The sequence below is a fragment of the Haematobia irritans genome, chromosome 2, assembly GCF_050003625.1.
Source record: "Haematobia irritans isolate KBUSLIRL chromosome 2, ASM5000362v1, whole genome shotgun sequence".
Taxonomy (NCBI): domain Eukaryota; kingdom Metazoa; phylum Arthropoda; class Insecta; order Diptera; family Muscidae; genus Haematobia; species Haematobia irritans.
The window spans coordinates 67,271,948-67,285,170 of record NC_134398.1 but is presented as its reverse complement, the minus strand read 5'-3'; the positions used below and the strand labels follow the sequence as shown (position 1 = coordinate 67,285,170).

Genomic DNA, 13,223 nt, shown 5'->3' with positions numbered 1-13,223 from the left:
TAATTTGTTGCATTACAAAAAAGCCACCATGGTGATAAACCACATGTGGTTTTTTGACCAATATTTCTATGGGTTAGAAATGACAACGTTATGGCGATTTCGATTGGGAAAAAAGATGCAATATTCTCGAAATTGATTGTAAAATATGAAGGACGCTGTCATAGATTTTGGATCCTGTATCCGTCACAATATTTTGAATTAACAATAACTTTGGAATGACCCTATCTTTTGGGCGAAAATACAATGAAAAAGTAGTGTAATACCAAGGCAGCATACTTTTTGCGAAACGAAACGGCCTTAGAGTACCCCTAATTCTACACGGTTGAAAAAGACTGTTTTTCATATGTTTGGCTATAAACATTATATGTTTGGAACACAAATTTTTAAACACAATATTTTTGAGTGCAAGCATATAATGTTCATAAACTAGCATAACATGTTTGGGACATATATGTTAATATGTTAGAACATATTATGTTTGGGACATAAAATGTTTGTAAATATAATATGCTTGGATGCAAACATATATTAATTTAGAAATAGCCTATAAACATATATGTGTTTAGTAGCTTGAAGCGCTATTTAACAGGGAGCGATATTGAATTAAGTTGGTGGTTGTTGCTTGTTATTACAAAATTAACATTTTATTTTTCCTTGGGCAATTGATCAACTACTTCTTTGATCCTTACAAACTGTGTGGTCCGCTGTCCGAATCCCCGTCCGGCAAAAGGTAAAATTAAAATAAAAAAAATCATAAAATTGAATAATTTCTTCTACAATGTTTGTATTACAGAAAAAGGTGCTAAGAACTAAAAAATCTCGTGGAAGTGAGAAAGATATCGGGGAATATACAATTGGGCAGAAACAAAATTTTGAGCATTCAGGTCGAAAACCTATGTTGTTAGCACCTATATTACCTATTTATTTTCATAATTCATTACGATTGTAAATATATAAATAAATAAATAAAATTTTGAGCACAATATTGTTTGGAAGAATTTTTGTTAAGCATATAATATTTTTGGGTGCAAAATGCTTCCAAACATATTATATGGTCACATAATAACATATTGTTTTTTGGAAGACAACATTATTGAATTTGGATGCAAAAATACAAAATGTTTGGAACTTAGACTACCCAAACATATTATATTGTTTAGACCAATATGCTTTCAAACATATTATATATTGGTAGAGATCAAACATATAAATGTTTGGGCAATACCCAAAAATGTATATGCTTGAAGCAAAATATGTTTGGGAGTATATGTTACAGAAGCGATTTTTTGTGAGGGTGTATAGAGGAGGTTATAAAATGAGGAGCAAAAACGAATATGTTCTCAAATAAATAGTATCATACTGTTTTGAAGTATTTTTACATCAAAAAAATTCTACCTGCTTGCTCAAGAAATTTAAGTCCTATTTTCCGTCCCATTATTACACCAATTTTCAGAGAAATTGGTCTATTAGCAGCCCTATACCTTATAAAATACCTTTTGCTGCTGCCGTCCGATCAGATCGCAGCAACATATATTTCATTACTCTTAGAATCGGCATTAATCAACCAAATCGTTATACATTAAAGCGTATACTCAATATTTTTATGCCCGACCTCACGTCTCTTTCGCTATTTAACAATCTCACTAATTGCCGATATGTGCCGTAACGCCATAAAAACTCCTCAGAGTGATTCCAAGCATATTGCAGCTTTCTCCAGCAACACTTCAAGTACCCTCCATGTATTCAAGTGTTATCTGAAAACACACACCACACTTGGAGACATAAAAATCCAACCGAAATACGAACATTAAGATATAAATTTTCAGATACTGAAAGCCATTCATTGCATGAAAGTATCTGGCATGACTATAGGGGAATATGGAGTAATAGCTCTATGGTACACAACAAAACTGGCATTAAGTCATAAATTTTGTGACTTATCCATAAATACGAACAATCTATAAATTCGCATTGTTATTCCTCGTAAACGGAATACGGGCCCATGACAGAGCCAAAGCAAGTGGCGGTCATGGAGATGAAGGATGCGTGGGGAAATGCCAGAGCGTAAAGAATAAAATAATTGCGTCATAAATTAACAAACAAATAAAAACATAAAATATTGAAAGCAATACTCCATACCAGTGATAAATACCCTTTTTGCATGAACATCCCAAGATTGTGGAAGGGGCGGAAAAATGAAAGTTACAATCAGCATGTGTAAGATATTGCCACTAAAAGCGATGGGAATCGCTGTAACAAATGTACCCCCTCCCCAACCCACTCAAGGAAACCAGAACAAAATGTACTTGGGTGATTTTGCTAGGGCGTCCTGGTTGGTACTTAAGGGTAATAAAAATTCGCAACACCAGAACATTAAATAAAATTATATGCAGTAAATGAGTTACGACTTAAACCGAGATATGCGATATGAGGACATTTACTGAAAGCTGAGCAAACCATAATAACTCTGAACAAAAATTCCAGATCCCTCACAAAATTATTTACAACCATAAGTGATAGATATGTTTAACTTCCCATGAAAATTAATCAGTTAGGAGAACTATGTAAAATATATATGTTATATGAATCATTTCTAATATATACAATGAAAAGAAAATTTCAATAAAACATGAAAAACATAGAAGATTATATTCTAGGCGAGAGCAGTACGTTGAACTGAATTGAATATAAATAATATTTATACGCCTAAACAAAACAAATCGTAATATTGACGATTGGTGTCATTGCCTAACGTTCGTTAATACATTGAAAGGAGACGAAATAGACATATGGTGTCTGTGGCAATAATGCTCAGCGCGGCCTGTGAGTCGATCTAGTCATGTCAGTCTGTTTGTGAACACATCTTTGTGATCAAAATCTAGGTTTCAGTTTTAGTCCAATCGACTTCAAATTTTGCACAAGTATGTGTTGTGGGTCAGAATAGACTCCAATAGGATCAGAATTAGATATATCTCCTATATATATGTTTCGCCCGATATATATTTATATGGCTCCGGAAGCCAGAGTTTTTCACTGATGTGCTTTAAATTGTGCAAAAAGGGTACGACTGATACTCGTAGTGTCGTCAAGTTTCGCAAATTTAGTTGCAATTGGTTCAGCTTTAGATATAGCTTCCATATACATCTTTCGCCCGATTTACATTCATATAAATACAGAGGCCAAAGTTTTACTCCGATTTGCTTAAAACTTTGCACAGGAAGTGGACTTAATATTTTTAATATACATGCCAAATTTGGTTGAAATCGGTTAACATTTAGATATAGCTCCCATATATATCTTTCACCCGATTTGCACTCATATGACCACAGGGTAAAAGTAAATAGCCGATTTATGAGAAATTTTGCACAAGGAGTAAAGGCCGTGTACTAATTATTCATGCCAAATTTGTTTGAAATCGGTTCAGATTTAGATATAGATCCCATATATATCTTTCGCCCGATATCTACTATATGGTCCCAGAAGAATTTCGACCTGATTTGCTTTAAATTTTGCACAATTTGGATGTGCATGCCAATTTGGTTGAAATCGGTTCATATTTAGATATGGCTCCCATATATATCCTTCGCCCGATTTACACTCATATAACCACAGAGGCCAAAGTTTTACTTCGATATACGTGAAACTTTGCATAGGGTGTAGGATTACCGTTCTCCCATATATATCTTTTCCCCGAATTTTACATGACTCATATGACCACAGAGGTCAAAGTTGAAATTTTGCACAGGGAGTAGAATTAACTTTGTAACTATGCATGCCAAATTTAGTTGAAATCGGTTAAATTTTCGATACATATATACACATGTTTTTCGATTTGGGCAAAAATGGCCAAAATACCCACATATCGTCTGATAAATAATAAATATACTTTTGCGAAGATGCCTAAAAATTAAAGATCTAAAAAGTAGGGCAGGGTATAATATAGTCGGTCCCACCTGACTTTAGACTTTTCTTACTTGTTTTTAACTGAATATAAGTTTAAATTCATTCGCAAAAAATTTCACTTCAGAGTCTCACTATATTATATAAAGATTTGAAAGAGAACCATAATGAAGGTTAGAGCTACCAACATTCGGATGAAATTTGTTTCTCCATAAGGCTTCAGAAATCACATCTTAGGAGTCGGTATATATGGGGGCTATATATTCCTATGGACCGCTTGAAGAAAAATTTCGTTAATATGATGAATTCCTAATCTTTTCGTTTTATGAAGGAACTTATTCATTCTATTAACAATAACGAAAGCAACTCATTATAATTATGAAACCTATAATTAATTATACTTATGAAACCTTTTCGTTATAATAATGAAGCCTGGTCATTATCATAATAATACCATAACTTGTGATAGAAGTGTCCAATAAATTCGAAATTTTGACAGGATGCAATTCACATCAATCTGAATAAAAAACAACGAACTCCATCAAAAAATGCTAAGTTGACTTAGCGTACTCTGGAGTCCTTATTCCAGAGGTATAGGTTCAAATGTTTTTGAAAATACGAAAAATGAAATCTTTTATCTTTCATGGACAAAGATCATTAGTTCATTTAAATATTTAAATTTTTCGATATTAATTCAAAGAAGTAGAAATCAAGTATATATTATTTTTAAAAATATTGATTGTAACCAACGAACCCGGTTTGTTAATATTACGAAGCTTTTTTCTACCAGTGTGAGAGCACGTACCAAATATCAAACGGATCGGGTAAAATTGACTCCTCCAAGATGCTCCGAAAGTCAAATTTGGAGATTGAAATTTTACAAATACACAAAGAATTCTGAAACTATTACATAGATTGTGCGCTTGACAACTTTCCTAATATTAATATGAGACTAAATTCAAATGAAGATTTCTCTAAAATTTTGTATTTTTTTAACTAGTACCTTAACAGTCAAGAAATCACCACTACTGCTGGTGTTTAATATCTCTAAATTTGTATCTCCATCTGAAGACCTTGTACTATTGCTAACAGATTTAATACTTTTATTTATTACATACTTAACAATTTCCTCTTAGCCATTTTTTAATATGATTTCTATCTTTATTGCACAAAGCTGCAAAGCGGCTTAGCTGGCAGTAGCAAAAATGTACTCGTAACTCCCACACTAGAACTTCTTAAGGATTCAAATGGACGGACTTTATGGGAATGAAAATGAAGACTTGTGGAACGCGCAAAGGATTCCATGACAATAATAAGAGCACCAACAACAACAATAACAAAAACATCGACAGCCCCATCGTTTCCTTAAATAACAAATTTATTTGTATTACGAAGCAAACCAGACAAAACACAATTTCCGCTTTTTATGATTATCCTGTAATACATATTTATGAGGATAAAAATGCAGACAGCAACGAACAGGGAACCTTTTCTTCTTTCTCCAACAACCTCTCTCTCTCTCTCGGTATCTCCCAACCTCTTGTGGTTAATATATGCTTGCCTTCATCTTTGAAATTTCTCTTTTCGTTTTCTTAGTTTCGAAGAGTGCCAAGAGGTGTTTGGTGTTTTTTTTTTTTTTTGGTTGCTGCAATAAAACAAACCCTTGGTATTGCCTTGGCGAAGACTAACAAACCGTTAAGCGAAAATTTATTACGTTTTGTGCAAATCTAAAGAGGTTATGATTTCATAAACCAAATTACCTTTTTTTGTCTGTCTGCGATGGCTGTGAATCCTTGGTGATGATTTGGAATTGAGATGGTGGTTATACATTACTGTCTGCTTTTATTTCCATTGAATTTGGGTGGTTGTGGGTGGTAGTGGGGGGAAGACAGACAAGACCGACTAAATGTACTTTTTAAGCGTTTGAAAATGCTATGCAAATAGCATTTCAAAATGTCATTTAACTGTCATTTAGAAACACAAATGTTACGCTTTCCACGAGTTAGGTAAGTCGATATTTTGCATGACTTGCTCTAAGTATCTACCTTATGGCGTATACCCAATAAACCTTGCAATGACACATGAGTAGATTCGACATGGATGAGTTTAGAAATCAGTAAAAAATTGCATTATTGCAATCGATTTATAACTCATGAATATTTTCTATCAATTTATGATTTAAAGTATTTGATATCATATCCGTTTGTTATTTGATATCATTTAAAATAATAAACTAATAATAAATATAGTACTAAACTAAACTATGAAAATTTACACAAGTCTACCTTAAGAGCTTTATAACTTTTTCAATTGACTAAATTCACGACGAGACAAGAGTCTTCAAATTATGTAATTTTTTTTTCTTCTTTTACGTAATTTTAATAACAGTTAATGGTTTGTCCGTCTTCCAATCCGATCATACACTGGAAAAATATTGACCTAATATGAAGGATTATGCAATTTACATTTTAGGACACGCAATCATTAATAATCGTTGCTTTAATAAAATTTGACGACACGAATTGCTCAAGTTTGTGTCCCTCACATATCTTTGAAGTAAGGCAACTTTTCTTTAACAATTTTGACTTAAATAATCCTTAAATTAATTGAGATATTGAGTCTTTGGATTACAGATAAAAAAATCTACAAATAACACTTATTTTGGGTATATTGGTATTAAAACAAAGAAAATTTATTTAAAAGAAAGTTCATAGTTACAGTCAAATGTCTTCGAAATAATGCAAATTTTTCTTTGATTAAAGAAAAAAAAAAATTGACGTAAAGAAATATTCATTACATTAACTGAAATATTGAATCATGAAAAATCTTCAAATACAGGCTAAGACTTATTATGAGGATTTTCCATCTTTGGCTTGAAGTTTTTTTTTTTTTTTTGAACTAATAAATACATTTTTTACTATGCAATATATGTTAATATTTAGATAATAATACTGAATACTTTTGTATTGTATGCCAAAAGAAACTAAAAATTCGATAAGTGAAGTCTGTATCCTAATTTAAATTTTCTAGAGCCTAGAGCTAGAGAGCTTCCTAAAAATGTCTTTATTTTCAAGAAGCCACGCATTTGGCTGGGCATCAATGTCAACATTATTAAGGAATTTGTTTTTTTTGTTTTAGTGTAGGATATTGCAAACATGGCACATGCCTCTTTTAAACCGAGTTCCTGATTCCGAGCCAAAGAAACGGAGAATTGAAGTAAGGACAAATTTAAAACTAAATTCTCTGTTAAACTTAAGTCTTGTGTACTTGATTCTAGGAAACAAAGTATATTTTTTTAGATTTTTTTCAGCATTTTTCTTGATTTGCTATCAGAGTCCTTTAAAATTATATTAACGACAAGTTATATCTCCAAAATATCAAAGTAGAAATTATGCTATGTTTCAAAATTCTTTAAAATATAGTGTTGAAAAACATTTCCTAATTTTAAACGCTTTTTTGCTTTGTAAGAGTACAATGCTACCGTGGCTTTTCTCGCCTTTTCTTCAATATTAAGCTTAACATAATGTTCAGCTTCCTGTCCAAAATAACGCCAAGGTATTTTGCACAGTCGCCAAAGGGAGTTTCAATACTCCCTAAGTATAAGGGCTTAACCGTGGGAGTTTTGCGATCTTTGCAGTACATGACTAGTTCTGTCTTTGCAGGATTTACCCCAACACCATTCTCTTTCGCCCATTTCTCAGTCATCCGGAGGGCTCTCTGTATAATATCTCTCATTGTGGATGGGAATTTTACCCTGACTGCTAGCGTCACATCATCTGCGTATGTCACCACTTTTATCCTATCTTTTTCTAAGGAAACCAAAAGGTTGTTTATAGCAACATTCCAAAGAAGAGGTGATAGAACTCCTCCTTGTGGTGTGCCACTGTTCACAAACCTTTGTATGTTTTCTGGTCCTAGTATGGCTGAAATATGTCTCTTCATTAAAAGTTCGTTTAACAGTCTAAGTATACCTGGATCAACATTCAGAGTTGTCAGTCCATTTAATATCGAACTCGGCTGGACGTCATTGAATGCCCTCTCGATGTCTAGAAACGCCGAGATTGTGTATTCATTGACAGATAGTGAGCTTTCAATAAAGCTGAATTGTTCATGCAATGCGGTCTCAGTAGGCCTGCCCTTCGAGTATGCATGCTGTCGTTTCGAGCGCAAACTTGAATCGTCGGTAGTTCTAAGATAAATATCTATCATCCTCTCCAGAGTCTTAAGTAGGAATGAGGATAAGCTGATTGGTCGGAAATCCTTCGCACTCGAGTGAGAGGCTTTTCTCGCTTTAGATATGAAAACGACTTTTGTTTCCCTCCACTTTCCTGGAATAAATGCTAAGTTGATACATCCTGTACAGAGAATGAAGCCGACCTATTTTTGTCGGCGCCGACTGATGTCATCCAAATGGTAGTGAGATTAATTGTACAACCAAACTTACAATCCAATTTACATTTCATTCAAATTTTCGGATCTAAGTTTTTGCAAAATTATTAAAGCAATTTGATACTGATCAATTGTGGGTGGAAAGTTCAAAATTTTGGCAAAAAATACAACAATTATTAATAAATTTGTCTGATTTAAATAAATATTTTTGAGTTTGAGTCGAGATGAGTCGACATATTCAGCGACGGAGTCGACTCGCAAAAACTGAACTGCGGCGGCTAAAATTGGCGGCGCGACTCGGCGGCTTCATTGTCTGATCATGTATATATCGGCGACAGGCGATAATTCTGTCTGTCACTGCTTGTAACTCCGCCGGAGTAATTCCATCAGGTCCGGGGGATTTGAATTGTCCAAAGCTTCTTAACGCCCATTTTATTCTAGATTCCGATACAATTTCCTCGAAAGGAAATGACCGCTGAACCGCTCTGGCACCGTCAGAACATGGTTGGGGCATCTCCCTTATTGCAAACTACCCAATTAGTACGCAAAATAAACTCTTAGAGTGACTCTCCTCTTGTATTAATGTCACCACTTCCCCATGTACTATGATGTGCATCTGCGTCGCATCCCATAATGAGTTTTGTCTTTGTTTTCAATGACTCCTCAACTAAGGTGTTAACGGCACATGGAAGCATCTCACTATCATGTTCCATGTAGACCGAAGATAACCAATATTAGCATTTTATGTTACGATACCCCATTATAAGTCGAATCACTTAACTACACTGAAAAAAATATTGACCTAATATGGAAGATTATGCAACATAAATTTTAGGACTCGAAATTTAGACAACGTAAAGGACAAAATTCTGTAAAATGATGACATTTTAATTAAAAGGTAGTTTTCAATCTTTGCTTCAAAAATTTAAAAAAATTTAGGACACAAATTTTGATATTTTGGGTCCCTCTGTTAAAGTTGTAAATTTTTGAAGTAAGCCACATTTTCCTTAAAGTAAAGAAAAACATTTTTAATTTAAAGATATCGTCTTTAACACAATTGTCAAACTGAATTTTTGACGTTAACATACAAAAGCCTCATATATAGGCTAAGACTTATTTTAAGGATCTGCATCTTTGGTTTAAAGTTTTTTTTTTAATTAAGAAAACTGTTTTTATTTAGAAGTACCTGGCATAATTTAGATTTTGAAACTGGAATTTGTTTGTACATGAATACCTTTATTAATATATCGCAAAAAGAGAATAAAAATTTAATGACTGAGATCTGTATCCAATGTTAATATTATTGATACTAGATTTAAAGCCAGGAAGGTCCGTACATAATTTCTTTATTTCAAAGAAGCCGCATCTTTGGCTCCGAATCAATACCAAAATCCTTAAGGGAAGGTGAAAATCTGTGGATCCAAGTAAACATGTTTTTAGTTTATAAGGTCAAAACGACTTCATTGAAAAGTTTATTCACTTTTGGGCAAGGAAAAAATTTATGTAAGAAAAATGCGTCTTATGTTAGGTTAGGTTAGGGTGGCAGCCCGATGTATTAGGCTCACTTAGACTATTCAGTCCATTGTGATACCACATTGGTGAACTTCTCTCTTATCACTTATCACATGGGACCTTCTTTTATAGGGGAGTCCGAGTCCGAACGGCGTTCTACCTTGCAGTGAAACCACTTAGAGAAGCTTTGAAACACTCAGAAATGTCACCAGCATTACTGAGGTGGGATAATCCATCGCTGAAAAACTTTTGGTGTTCGGTCGAAGCAGGAATCGAACCCACGACCTTGTGTAAGCAAGGCAGGTATGCTTACCATTGCACCACGGTGGCTCCCTAAGGACATAATGGTATTTTTTCACGAAGAACGTGTAACATGTTTCCTTTACTGGGTGTAGAAGCTCATACTGCATGAAAATCCTAATCATATAACTATAGATATTTCGAAGTTAGCAAGTATACCAGGACCACCTGAATTTGAAACATGTACAAGACTTGCTAAGGTTTCTACTGTCGCTGTTTAGTAGTTCTGATATTTGAAATAATGGATCGTTGAATAATAGGTAAGTATTTAAGCAACAGCGAGTGTTATTGTTCAAATAAAATGACTACTATGACTATGTCCAGTCCTCCTTAAGCGGATTTTTTGGATCATTTAATGTAGCTGAGAAAAACTATTGACTCTGGGTAGTATTAACTTAAGATAATTTGTTCGGCTTTTGGAAAATCAGCTTGCTTCAACAAAATAATACGGTGCTTACGGTATAAACAGAAAATTTCTATATAATACTGTAAGGAAGAAATCCTATAGATCCACATAGAGGTTTGCACTCTAAAGTGTTCTTTAATTTATATTTTTATACCCTGCACCACATTGTGGAACAGGGTATTATAAGTTAGTGCATATGTTCGCAACACCCAGAAGGAGACGAGATAGACACATGGTCTCTTTGGCAAAAATGCTCAGCGTGGGCTCCTGAGTCGATATAGCCATGTCCGTCTGTCCGTGAACACATTTTTGCAAGGCCGTATTCAGGGGGGGATGAGGGGGATCAAACCCCCCCCCCCCGAAATGAATGAATATTTTTATATAAATAAATATATATTTTTAGCTGCATAGAAAAATCTTATCGAAGATGTTGAAGAAAAGATGGAGGTTTTATTTTGAAAAACGCTTACCTATAAAACTTGCACAAATCATAGAATACTGGTTGAAAAGCCCGTCAAACGACGGTCGAAAAAAACAAATTGTTTTTGTTCTTGCACCACAAATTTCATTTTTGGAAAATGTCTTTCTGCTTTTTATGTGTGTTTGTTGTTCTTTTTGTGAACATGACTCGCTTTGTTTGGCCATAGCAACAACAACGAAACAGCCAAACACACATGTGTAAATGAAATGGCGCAAAACCTGCGAAAAGAAACTGCCTAATTCAGCGATGGAAGCACTTGGAGAGTGCAATAAAGAGATATTTCCAAACGTGCATATTCTTTTACAAATTTTGGTCACTTTGCCAGTTACTCAGGGATGGAAAATACAGTTTTTAAGAAAGTACAAAAAAGGTATTTTTTGAGCGGAAAGGTACTTTTTACTAAATTTCAACAAAAATTTCACTGGAAGAATATTGTCAAGAGACTGAATTTTAAAGAAAATACAATTTTGACAAAATTTTCTATATAAATAAAATTTTGCAAAAATTTTCTTTACAAATAAAATTTTGCAAAAAAAAATTCTGTAGAAAAAAATGTTGCAAAATTTTTTCTATAGAAATAAAATTTTGCAAAAATTTCCTATAGAAATAAAATTTTTACAAAATTTTCAATTGAAATAAAAATTTTACAAAAATTTCTATAAAAATAAAATTTTGCAAAAATTCTATATAGAAATAAAATTTTGACAACATTTTCTACCGAAATAAAAAATCGATAATATAGAATCGCATTCTTTTTTCGACTAAAACATTCTTGAAGTTCAATAAAATCCTGTTTTTGGCTATGTCTTTTACAAAATTGAGATTTCCTTCCCACATGAACATGTCTGCTTTGCCATATTTGTAAAAGACTATTAGCAAATAAGGTTGATAAAGACTTTCTCAAAATATTAAAATATTTTGTCAAAGCCATTGTACCATAAATCTGATATCGACTCAAAAATGTCTACACAAAAGGTACTAAATCATTCGCGGGGGTACTACGGTACTGACCTGGGTGAAAAAGTATTGAAAAAAAGTACTATAGTACTGCATTTTCCATCCCTGCAGTTACTACGTGCTCATCCGAACGTTCATTTTCAACAATGAAGAGATTAAAGACGTATCTTAGAAATTCGACTAGCGAGAGTAGACTCAATGGATTGGCATTAATGTCGGTTCATCGCCGAATAAATGTGCCGACTGAAGAAGTCATTGATTTATTTGCTGCCCAAAAAGCCGTCGGCTCAATTTAATATTAAAACAAGTATATACAGCAGTAAGTTCGGCCGGGCCGAATCTTAAATACCCACCACCATGAACCAAATATTAGGATTTCCTTTGAAATTTCAGGAGGGCTTGAGGACACTTCCCGAAGATAAATTTAAAGATTTCACGTATGAGGACTATATCAGATTCTGGATTTATAAGAACCATTTTTGTTTGAGTTTTAGAGGAATCATTAACATCTCTTGTAAGTGTGCAAGAAAATTATAAAATGACGTCTTGATTTGAAATCTTAAATCTGTAGATTTTAACCCGAGAAGTAAAATCTGGAAATTTTACATTGAGTTTCAGCAATTTTCATGATCAGTGCGCTTTCTACACCCTTAAGAAGTGAAGTCGGTCTATATGGAGGCATTACCAAATGGACCGATAAAAACTTAATCCGATACACGTTTTTGTGAGCCTAAAATACCAGAATATTTACAATTTCAGGCAAATCAGATAAAAACAACGGTTTCTAGAAACCCAAGGAGGTAAATCGGGAGATCGTTCTTATGGGGGCTACACTCAAATATGGACCGATACTCACCGTTTTCGGCACACCTCTTTATGACCCGAAAATACCTCTAGATTTCCAATTTCAGGCAAATAGGATAAAAACTTCGGATTCTAGAAGCCCAAGAAGTAAAATCGGGAAATCGGTCTATATGGGGGCTATACCAAAATATGGACCGATACTCACCATTTTCGGCACACCTCTTTATGGTCCTAAAATACCTCTAGATTTCCAATTTCAGACAAATTGGATATAAACTACGGTTTCTATAAGCCCAAGACCCCAAATCGGGAGGTCGTTTTATATAGGGACCATACCAAAACATGGACCGATACTCACAATTTTTGGCACACGTATTTGTTGTCCTACAATACCTCTAGATTTTTAATTTCAGGTAAATTGAATAAAAACTGAGGTTTCTATAAGCCCAAGAATAAAATCGGGAGATCGGTCTA

At 33.8% G+C, this 13,223-nt stretch overlaps 1 protein-coding gene and 1 long non-coding RNA gene across 5 annotated transcripts in view; both read right to left on the bottom strand.

Moving 5' to 3' along the window:
• The window catches only part of elB (zinc finger protein elbow B), a 204,010-nt gene that overhangs the window by 14,970 nt on the left and 175,817 nt on the right, over positions 1-13,223 (bottom strand). The window lies entirely within an intron of this gene.
• LOC142227631 (uncharacterized) lies at positions 5,258-5,896 on the bottom strand. The gene is made up of 2 exons (XR_012719931.1): positions 5,661-5,896; positions 5,258-5,584 (listed from the first exon to the last, which is right to left on the bottom strand). It is a non-coding gene; the product is annotated as an uncharacterized LOC142227631 (long non-coding RNA).